At 35.4% G+C, this 12,418-nt stretch overlaps 1 long non-coding RNA gene across 2 annotated transcripts in view; it reads left to right on the forward strand.

The window, feature by feature from the left end:
- LOC140618114 (uncharacterized) overlaps window positions 1-9,996 on the forward strand; it is a 297,240-nt gene extending 287,244 nt beyond the window's left edge. Inside the window, exon 8 of one of the 2 annotated variants that reach the window (XR_012018297.1) lies at window positions 9,520-9,996. This is a non-coding gene — a long non-coding RNA (uncharacterized lncRNA). The remainder of the gene's footprint in view (window positions 1-9,519) is intronic. The other variant, XR_012018322.1, reaches the window with a different exon arrangement.
- Window positions 9,997-12,418: the final 2,422 nt, after the last annotated feature.

Here is a 12,418-nt window from a genome sequence, read left to right on the forward strand (position 1 = left end):
TAAACATAGGACATGAAAATTCCCCTGATGTTTGCAATAGAACCAACAAGGGCCATATACCCAAAATGTCCATTAGCAATGCTTTTAGTCATTTATCATTGGAGGCTCCTTAGCACACCAAATTTTGTTATATCTGACTAAAATTTGGAGTTTCCCATGATATAGACTATTTAAAAATACATTATAGCTAGTGTAATTCAGTGATAAAATTTTGCCTAATCTGTATTTTGATTTCAATATTATTGGAAAATAAAATGAGTCATTGATAAATTCCACTATCTTATTATTAATTATTATTATTATTATTATACAAAGCATGAAGAGGAAGTACTATATTCTGTACTCAATATCATCATCCAAAAGTACCCAATAAATATTAATGGCTTAACATATAATCTTTCATATCATTTTCTATAGCTTTAAAGAAACACACACACACACATTTTACACTTAATGAATTATATCTTTGTGTGTTTCCTCCTTTACAATGTGTCATGAGCCTCCTTCCAGGATATTATATATGGTGATATTTCATAGTAAAGACTGAAAAGAATTTAATGATATGACCACTGGTGTGCTGATAAACTGGTTGTGTTGAGGGACCTCAAGTCCACCTCCAAATTTGGTGATTTGCTAGAAGATTGACAGGACTCAGCATGTTGAACTAAGAGCTATGATTTATTACAGCCAAAGTATACAAAACCAAATCAGTAAAGGTAAAAGACACACGGAGTAAGGTCCAGAGGAAACCAGGAGTCAGCTTCTAAGACTCCTCTCAGGGCAGTTACAGACAATGCACTTAGTTCCTTCAATATTGAATTCAGACGATACATGTGAAATACTGTCTACCTGCAAAGCTCATTAGAGACTCAGTTCCCAAGATTTTTTTTTTAAGATTTTATTTATTTATTCATGAGAGACACACACACACAGAGGCAGAGACACAGACACAGGCAGAGGGAGAAGCAGGCTCCATGCAGGGAGCCGGACATGGGAGTCTTCAGGATCACGCCCTGGGCTGAAGGCGGCGCTAAACCGCTGAGCCACCCGGGCTGCCCAGTTCCCAAGATTTTTATTTGAAACTGGTCATGTAGATAACCCCATGCCTAGCACATATCAAGAATCCAGACTCTTGGAAAGAAAGCAGGTGTTTTGCATAATCTACATCATTTGCACAAGCAGCTTAGACACCATGTGGACTCTTATCAGTTAGGGAAGGGTGAGAAGCCTCCCAAAATGCAGCCTCTCAGACACTAGGTAAAGATAGTAGTTGAAGGCCTGCTATGTGGACTCTTTTCTGGACACTGACTCTCTAGGAAAAAGATAAAAAGAGTTTTAATTAATATTGTTTGCTGATTTTCATGGTGTAAAGACTCCTATCAGGGATAATTTCAACCTATTAACATGATGACACTGAACATGGAGTTGGGAAGAGATTCAAACAATTAGCTCTCCACAAGCCAGTACAAGCTCACTCCAAGCAAACCGCTGGAAATACCATTATTTATGACATAATTCCTAAGAGTATGTGCCTCCAATAAACTCTTCATTAATCATTGGGATATAGATGTATATATTTAACTTCAACTGAAGTTAAAGTAAAAAGATAAAATAAGATAGGAACCTCTGGTGTTAGAGATAACCCTTCAGTCCCCATGACTGTTCTAACTGAATGCATTGAGTAAGAGTGGTTCTCTTCCCAACAACCCATGGATAGTAAAACTTCAGAATCACAAGGGACTTTTAATTCACATCTAACAGTTCATAAGTAAACAATCTAATAACCAGAGAATAAAAATGATCTCCCAAGATCCCTCCCCATTAATTGTGGGTAAGCTAGTAGAAATATGAATCTAGTTTGCATGAGTGCTTGAACCATCATCCTCAATAATTAGAAAAAACTCATGAATTTCAGATTTAAAGACTTATAGAGTTAATCTAATTCTTTGATCCCATGAGAAGCCTAAATGTAGATGCAAAATCAAAAGCTGCAAAGAAAGGAGGCAACAGGTGTGATGAAAAATGAACAAACTCCTCATTTTTCTCAGTAAAGAGTTATAACGTACAGGCTAAAGAAGCCAAATCAAGAGATGTCACATTGGCAAAGACAGTACTAGAGAAAACTAAGACCAGGAAGTATGAAGGTGAACTGAAGGTGGCAAGGAGAGAAGAGAATTTTAATATTTCACTTTATAATTTTCTGTGTTGTTCTATTTTTGCACATATATTTGTATTTTTATTTTTAAAGATTGAATATATTTTAAAAAGACAGTAAAAAGTGTGGGAATCTACACATTCATAGTAGTTATGTCTGGGTTGTATAAATGGTGGTTAAAAAGATTTTTTTAAATAAATAAAGTGATTTTTTTGTTTTACATTTCTCAATTTTTCTATGTGAACATTTATTACTTTATTATAAAAACAAATCTGTTTGCCACTAATATTTTTTATTACTAATCTCAAGGAGTGAAGGAAAATGATAATACTAGTCACCATTTATAAATGGAAGATGCTAGTCTAAGCTCAAATCCTTTGGAACTAAAATTCCAGATTTCAGATCAAAAGGATATAGTCACAATTAAGTCCAAGAAAGTGTAACTATTCTCCTGAATATTGCAAATATGTAGCAGATATCAGAACTCAATAGAGCTATCTGAAATTAATTCTAGGATTACAAAGCCTCTCTCTCCGCGTTCCCAGTTTGTAGTCTTTCCAATGCACTCTCTCATTAATCAGCATAAAGAAAACTGTTGGGAACATAATGGCTGTTGGAAGCACAAATGGCAATATCTAAAACAATATGTTATTAAGCTATTAAATGCGTATTTATCACAGAAGAGACAGGAGGAATATTTTAAAAGATGATAATGCATAACACAGTCAGAGTAAGTTATAAAGTCTTACATAAGCTTTTCAATATGTCAAAAGACTGGAATTAATAAAAAGCAGCTTTCACTTTTTACATAAAGGTGTTCAGTTTATAATCTGATGTGCCAATTTTTTCTTTCCTTTTGGAAATATTCTTATAAAACTAATTTTAAGCAGGGCACTTGGGTGGCTCAGTCAGTTAAGTGTCTGCCTTAGGTCATGATCCTAGGGTCCTGGGGTAGGCTCAGGTCATGATCCCAGGGTCCTGGGATAGACTCCTGCTGTTGGACTTCCTGCTCAGTTGGGAGTCTGCTTCTCCTTCTCTCTCTCTCTCTCTCTCACACACCCCTCTTGCCTTCTCCCACAATTCTCTCTCTGTGTCAAATAAATAAATAAAATATTTAAAAAACCTGATCTTAAGCATCTATTTTACAAAATACTTAATTGGAAACATTTATCAAGACTTTCTAAATAGCTCAAACATCAGGTTCAAAGAATTTAATGATATTATCTTTGGGGGAGGAAAAAAGAGAAACTGCAAAAGAGAGTATGTATCTTCCATGTGTTTTGGGGTATTTATAGTGGATAGGATTTGAGCTGCAGAATTTATTTTTTCAGACATATAATGAATCAAGTTTGTAAATTTTATTTCTTATGATCCTGTTTTATTTTTATGGTTCTCCATGTTATTAGATTAAGACAAATCCTAGAATTACCATGTGACTGCTAAGTGATAATCACTGCTTCCCTTTGCCTTGATTGCTTTGTCTTAAAATGTGTTATGGTAGGTTTTGATGACCCTGAGTGTGGCCAAACAAGACTATCCTCTGAAAAATTAGAAAGACTGATTGCATTAGTCCACCTCTCTGGTATCAGACAAAAATTACATTTCTGGAAATATTTAAGAGTCTCAGATCCACAAATAGTACCCTTTATGTGTCAGGAATAATGGGAAAATGGTAGATGGGAAAATGGACAGGCATTGAAAAACAGAAGAGAGGCATATCCCAAATGGGTACATTTAAAATAATAACTGAAAAAATCAATTTACCCAACCATTCAATTATCCATTCATTTATTTATTCAGTAAATATATGTTGAAAACTTACATAGTGCTCAGTGCCAGAAAAATCTCTACAGACTTTGAAAGACTGAAATCCAATCAAGAATCACTAGGAGGAAATTGTGCTAAAATACCCTGATGGGCATCTGAAGTTCTAGTTAGCTTCTGCTGGGGGACTGGGTTCTGACCCCAGTATTTTCTAGTCACTATCAAGCAGTTCCATAGTGAACAGAATAACTTCATGGAACCATAAAACCTCCATCGTGTGGTTTCACCTACTTCTATGCCCATCACATGGCTAAATCTTCTGATATTCACTTACTTAAACTGTGGTTGAATTTGCCTTTGGATTCAAAAGCAGGAAAAAGGCTGGTTCTCAGTAGGGACAAGGCTCTAAGAATGTGTCCTTTCTTTCAGTGCTCCTTCCACTTACTTCCTTCTTTCTCCTCACTTTATGCTAAAGTTCCTGAAAGCTTCAGGCCATAAAGCAGATCTTTGTGAAAAGAATCTTCCAAAAAAAGATCCACTAGAATGGCAAAAGGCATGGAGACACTGAGTTTAAAAAATAAAAATCCTAGTGAGGTAGAACTTGCCATTTATCCACATATTTTCTGGGTAAAATGTGGTAGAAGAAATACTTAACAGTCTATAGGCTTCTCAAGACCAAGACTAGGGTACATGGGTAGAGTGTATAGGAAATGGATTCTGATTCAAAAGAGGACTTTCTAAACCTTGGAGTCCTCTGAAATGACCTGCCTTACAAAGCAATGAGTTTGGATATGTGCAAAATGTCTGCCAGATAATCTGGTTGGATGTTGTGAAACAAATTCCTATATTAAGCGAGTCATACTCTTAATGGATTCTCAGAGATCCTGTCCAACTTCAAAATTCAGTGCTTTTGTAGTTTGTCTTCTGGGAAGGAAAACTGGCATATATTTCTGAAGTAGGTCTTGGTTTAGCATCTCTGGACCCTGATATTGGAAAATGCAATATAGGTAATTATGTTTTCAGAGAGATGCAAATTGAATGGAGGATCCTGTATTGGCTATTTTGTCTTGGACAAGACACTTAAAGCTTCTGAGCTCCATTCCTCACTCATTTAGGGGAATGATAAGCTAGGGCTACAATCTCTTCTCTAGAATTGTGAATCACATGATTTGGAATTCAGAATTTTCCAGATACTGTTATAGCAAAAAGTACACTTTGTGTATATCATACAACACTGGTAGTAGGACCTAAGGTACTATGTGTTAAAACTCATTAATAATCCTTCATTAAAACATGTAAATATTCCTATGAATTCAAGTAATAAAGTCTATAAAATAAATGAATCAGTATTGATACAGAAGAGATTTTACCACCAAATAACTTGTTTTCACACTTAAAGAATAGCAGAATTACATCTCCCTGGGAGAATCCTGTGAGATTTAAACTCTGGAGAATGGCATAGTAGGTGCTATTAGTGGCCATTCAGCTTCTTGAATTTTACTATTGTGGCCTTTAGATAAATTGGCAAGTCGCTCTATGTTGTAGAGAATGTGTTAAATAGCATCTAATTTCTTGGTACAGGTGTACAACACTTATGATATGTAGTGGTCACTCTTGGTGTACCCAGGCCCCAGCTGCCAACTCACTGCTACTTCCTTCATAGATTTGCCCTTGACCAATCAGGAGTCACCCTGATTAGGAGGCCAGTCTCTGTCCCCACTGGGGCTAACCCACAGCCAATGGCTGATACAGGGGTACAGAATCTGACCCTTTTGCCTCAAATTGTGGTGCCATTCAGGCTCAAGGGATCCTCCTACAGGAGGCCATGAACCCATATTCTTGCTTCACACATTTCTGCTTTTCTACATGGAGTTACATCAATCACTTGAGAGTACTCCCGCAATAAATCATGCATACCAACTTCTGTCTCAAGCTCTGCTTCTAAAGAACCCAACTTAAGACAACATTCAACATGATTTACATATTGTTCACGAATATGCTTATTTAACTATAAAGATTCTAAAGTATTCACCTATTGCACTATTGCACCTGAATAAAATAGAAAGGATCCTGGCCTCTGAGATTAGTCAGTACAAATCTATTACTTTAGTTATCCAATCTTTCTGATCATCAATATCCCCATTAAAAATAATGTGATGTACATTACAGTGAACATAAAATGCCTTACAATAACTGACAGAGCATACACATAATAAACTGATGTTTTATTCCCCCATAAGATTCACTGCAGGCTTTTGGCATTCCTAAGCTCTATACACATTTGTCAATCATCAGAACCTTTTTCTTGCTACTGATGAAAGATGGACCTGAAGTTTAATGAGATGAAAACCGTAAAATCATCTCTTGTAGATTTCCTTATTGTTACATTGCCTCTTTGTGATGGAAATATTTTTTTTAATCTTGTGCTTGGAGCCATTTGCCACAAGCTCGCACCTTTTAGTCTATAAATGTTACATGGAATACATGAGTACTCTTGTGCCATTTCACTCTTATCTTAAAGCCAAACCTTTGCCATTTCCTGAAGAGCTTTGTTCACTATAAAAAGAAGTTGATGCAAACAGCCACATCATGTTAGAAGGTACACAAAAGCAGCTGTTTTTATTTGAACTTTCCTCTGCCAGCTCTCAGAATCTCAACTGGAAGAGCCTCAAGACAGAAATAACAACACCCACATGGCCTCCTATCAACTATACTCCAGGAATCCCTTTTCCTATTCATCTTTCTTTAAAAAAAAGAAATGTCAGGGCACATAGGTGGCTTAGTCAGTTAAGCATCCAACTCTTGATTTTGGCTCAGGTTATGATCTCAGGTTGGTGATATCCAGCCCCACATCAGCTTTCTATGCCCAGCAGGGAGACAGAGCCTGCTTGAGATTCTCTCCCTTTCTGTCTGCCCCTCCCCCTGCTCATGGGCTCTCTATTTCTTTCTCTCTAAAATAAATAAATCTTTAAAAAATATCAAGAATAAACGTCTGTATGGAAAATTCAGAAACTAATAAGGAAAAGACTTGCAATCATTCCTGTTTATTGGTCATCTTTATTCCCAGAGCAATCATGCAACCATGATATAATTAATCCCATTTGGTTAATAAATCAAACAAAGCCTGGAGAGTTTGGTCATTTTATCAAGCTATACATGAGTAAATAGAATATTACTATTTGGACCCAAGTCTGACTCAAGTATCATACTATGTAAACTGTCAATACAGATTTTCAAGATACTGGTTACATCCTCAAAGCTAGGCATTTAATAGCTTTCTTTTCTTTGAGTTAGCTTGAATCAAAAGGTCAGGGAAGTACAGCCTCTATAGCATGAAAGAGATATCAAAACATTCAAATTATGCTTATAATTAGTTGCAGATTTTGTTAACAACAATATATAAATTATAATAAATGAGTTTAATTGCCTAGGTTTAATGCTACCTGAATAAAATTGAATCTACTAGGGATAGATGATTGGTAGATTAATAGACAATACCTTTCAGAAACCAACTGGACAGTACTAATCAATTCCCCAACTTCTGAAAATCAACATCTTTGTGTAAAAAGAAGATTGAAATTTTTTTGCATAAGAAATCTGCATTTTGATAACTATGTAAATATAAAAGCGTTCCTTTTGTGGAGGCACAGGTGGCTCATTCAATTAAGCATCTGACTGTTGCTCTCAGCTCAGGTCCTTATCTCAGGGTTGTGAGTTCAAGACTCCTGTTAGTCTCCTTGCTGGGCATAGAGCCCAATTTTAAAAAAAAAAAAAGTTCCTCTTGTGAAGTTTAAAAGGTCAAGAGATCTAGAAATCTGACATTGAAACAACACTATCTGTGGCTTTGTAGGACTGAGTAATTTGCTGAAATGAAAAAGATGCCTACCTACATTGAGCTGTTTGATTTCTAACTGTTGTGTCATCTGCCTCCTCTAATTTTCACTTTTGGTGAAAAGAAAAAATATAAACTTTCAAAATCCAAATCCCACAGCCCTAACATCAAATAAATATCCATGAAGTCATCTTTTGGTATGTCAGAATGGAAGAGAATTATGGTAGGGAAATATGTCTGCTGCCATTATATTTATTTCATTAGAATTTCATGGAATTTCACTAAATGGAATTTTGAATGGATAGGAAGCTCCCAGACCTGAATAAGGAAGAAGCAGACAGATAGATTACTAATTAGCTTTCCAAAAAGAAATATTACCTTGGGAAATACAAAAAGACAGTGTTAAATGTATATCATATCCACTTTTGGGCACTATGAATATTGTATACATTTTACTCAATTTGAAACAAATGTGTAAGCTATTTATTTTTTATTTTTTAGCTCTTTTATATACTTTGTGCCTTCCTTTGGTCTTAATGTTGATTCTTTTTTTCTGATAGCAGTTTGGCAGAGGGCTGTAAGACATGGAAATGTCTACAGGCAGAAGATGGGATCATTTCAGCAATCACTCTATGAATATTTTTAAATAGATATTCTTTGATTCAGCAATTCCACTTCTTAGAGTTTCTTTCTTATTAGAATAGTACTACAAAAATATACCTATAAAGATGTCTTTTTTAGCCATTTACAATTGCTAAGAAATGGAAACAACCAAACCACACACTGGTTAAATCCATGCTCTGTCTATAAGATTTAATATTATACAACTGTTAAAATGTATCAATTTGGAAAATAGCAAATGATACACTGAGTGGGGGAGAGGCAGGGGCAAGTTGTCGCACATATACAACATAATTTTATTTAAAAAATGCAAATAACTAAATATATCATTGTCATGACCTTAAGAACTAGCACTGCAAAGTCAGTCAAAGCCATGAGAAACTCACTCAAAGGATGGAGGGTATTATGCTGAGTGAAGTAAGTCAGTCGGAGAAGGACAAACATTATATGTTCTCATTCATTTGGGGAATATAAATAATAGTGAAAGGGAATATAAGGGAAGGGAGAAGAAATATGTGGGAAATATCAGAAAGGGAGACAGAACGTAAAGACTGCTAACTCTGGGAAACGAACTAGGGGTGGTAGAAGGGGAGGAGGGTGGGGGGTGGGAGTGAATGGGTGACAGGCACTGGGGGTTATTCTGTATGTTAGTAAATTGAACACCAATAAAAAATAAATTTAAAAAAATGTATGTTCAGCAAAAAAAAAAAAAAGGATATCATATAAATATCTAAGGAGAAGTGATTCTAAGAGACTAAAAGAAGTAAAAAAGAAAGAAAGAACTTACAATAGGATGGAGTAATAAATTAGTCAACAAAACTTTCTGGAAAAGAACCAACTAATAAATAGTTGTAGTTCTAAGGGCCATGTTGCAAATAATCAACTCTACCACTGTAGCACAATAGCAGGCATATACTGTATATAACAAACAGACCTCTTACTGTTTATTCTTGTGTCTTGCACCTGTGGACCTTTCCTTAAATATCATCCTTCCATATTTCTCTACTTGGCTTCTTTCTTTTCCTCTCCCTCTGAAGATTTTATGAACGTATACCATAGTCTATGTGACTTAGAAGATGTTAGGTAATCACTTAATTTTTGACCAGTTTAACTCACTCTCTTGTTACCTTCCTCTTTACCATTCCAGAACTTTCTTTGGGAAAGAAGAAACAGACAACTGCAACAAAGCCAGCAGTCAAGTCAAAGAGAGAGACTGAATGAGAGCTTGAGTACTTCTATCATTGGCACAGCTGAACAGAAAAAGGAGCAAGGTCAAGTGACTCAACATGGTAAAACCCCGTAATTTTCAGGGGTTAAGATAAGGAAAGGACAGATTTTTCTTAAAAATAATTAACAGTTCACGTAAAGTAAAACTTAGCAGTATTCATTAGAGATTGGGGTAAACATTTTATGACTCAATTAAATAAATCTCTTCAGTAATATAGTTCTTTTCCCAAATCTTTGGGACATGTTGCTCTTTTCCCAAATCCTTGGGATCTAGAGTTGCCAGTGGGCAAAAAAATAGACCTAATTTTGATCTCAAAATTAGGGAAGGGTCTTCTCTCTCTCTCTTTCTGATTCAGGAGGAAGATTACAAACTCAGTTGTAATATCCAGTTATTAATGCAGAACCATTAAATGCTGTTACAAAATAAAACTGCTTGAGGAACAGAGTGCGCTTCATAATTATAGAATTCTGCTTTTTATATATCTTAGGTTTCATTGATTTCAGGATAAAACACTAAAACCCAAATATTACTAAGATAAATAAAGTTTGGTATTGAGGTAAAAAATTACATTTTACAACAAAGATTTAAAGAAAACAATATATTTATATGTACAATATATCCCTGAAATATAGTAGCTACATTAAAAGACAGTTTCAGGAAAAATATTTATTGGTGATACCATATTCAGGTTTTTCTCATAGGCCACTTCATTCTGTCCTAATAAAATCCATTTTACATAGCAGAACTAAGACTCAGGGAAGTTATGTGTCACACCCAATGTCTACAGGACATGTGTTAGACCAGAATCACACAGGCTGGAGAGAGCCAATTATACATGTTCCTTCCCAACATGAATTTACCAACTTCTTGTCTGTAGCTTAAAATTAGTCATAGTAGATTTGAAAACACTACATGGAAATTGGCAAACTCCCTAACTGTTTTTGCTCTAGAGTTGATTGTTTTGAACATTTCCCAGCACACCCCTGTAAAGAGGTCATAGCTGGTAAAGTTGGGATATAAACTAATGTTGCTGGCTTTAATCTTGAACTTTTACACAGTCTCTCAATTAATCAAATACATTTTTTTTCATTTAAAATAGAGTTGCATGGGTTTTTTTAAAAAATAGAAGTATCATCATCCTATGGCATTAAAATAACTTCCCAGATCAAGGAGAGAGGTTAAGTATACATACCAGTGAATATAGAATAAACCTTATAAATGTATAACATCTATAACCATATCCACTTTGAAAATGATAACCCTAAAATAATTTAATTGGAGAAACTCAGAACATGAATATATCCTTAGGTTACACTACTTAAAACCAAATGGTAGAGTCAAGAACACTGGAATTTAGAAAGTAAAAGAGGTTAAAGGGAATATTTTTTTCAGCAGAAAACCAGGTGGCAGTGATAAAAAAAAAAAAGACGCTAAATCCATAAGGAAGAGTGGAGAGGACCTATTGTGCAAAATGATCAGAGAAAGCAAAGAGAAAATGTCATAAAGATATTATGAAGCCTGCAGGGATTTGCCATGTCAAACTAAGACATAAACCAATACTCTACTATCCTTATACTTACAACATACATAGACCTGAAGATATCTGGAATTGGTTAACTTTGTTGGTATCATTCCTAGTGAGCACTCAAAGATACCTGAAAGAGCAGCTGCCTCTTTCTTTCATTAATAAGTAGGAGAATACTGGGGGAAATGTTCACATTTGTTAGGAAGTATTCAGAAATAACTTGGTCTGGATTTCTCTTTTTACTTGATTACCTTCACACAAGCAAAAATGACTTCAAAAATTTGGAGAAGAGAACATAAATGCTTCCTGTCTTTCAGGAATTGTTGTAAGGTCTGCTTAGATTTAGAAATATTTTAGTGTATAATAGATTCAGAATCTATTACACTAAATGTAAATATGAAAGAGTAGTAAACAGTCAAAAAATGACCAAAAGTCATGTCAGAACCAAGTGTTAACATCTTCAGTCCTTCTCACTTGGGTCCTTTTATGTTCATGCATCAATGATTGCAGATATTCTAATTAAAAATCTAGGATAACCCAAGGTAGAGGAGAAGTCAAGAAAAGGCCCATAATTCATTGTTAGTAGCTATAGCTCAACATGATTTATGATCTTGAAATCCATAGTGAACCAAGAGGTGACTCGTGTGTGTGTGTGTGTGTGTGTGTGTGCACCTAACCATCTTTGCTAAAGGGCACTGAACAAATATACCATATGCCAAATAAATATATCTAGAGTAAACTTTTGAGGCCAAGTCTCTGGGAAAACAACCAGGAAGGAAGCTTTGGATTGACTACAACAAACTTTTTCCCCTTCAAGTAAAGAGTTGAGAACATGAAGAGTAAGATCAAAGAGTAAACATTGGGAAACATAGCCTCTCTCCCAGGTTCTTGGCACCTTCCCCTTGCTATCTCACCAGGCACATGCTAATCCAGCCAACAGTATCAATCCCAAAGCCAACTACTGGCTCTACAGTGCATGGGGCAAGAGGATGCTAAAAATCAATGAGTGATTATTATCAACGGGCCCCTAAGAGGAACAACAGCCAATGTGCCAAGTATCAACTCCTTCAAAACACTCACTCACTATGTTTTTTTTTTCTTTTTATTGCTTCCCAAAGGATTTTCCAATAAGTATTTTAACACTGATTTAGACTTTTCAGAGATGTAGGTGGAGGGTGGTCAGTTTATAAAGACCCCTGGCAGATGCCTAGATAAACAGTTATCTGAAATGTGGCTAGAATCATCCACTAGAATTCAAGAGAGAACAAGAAACTTCTGAAAAATAACCAGCTG

This window comes from Canis lupus, chromosome 26, assembly GCF_048164855.1.
Source record: "Canis lupus baileyi chromosome 26, mCanLup2.hap1, whole genome shotgun sequence".
NCBI lineage: Eukaryota > Metazoa > Chordata > Mammalia > Carnivora > Canidae > Canis > Canis lupus.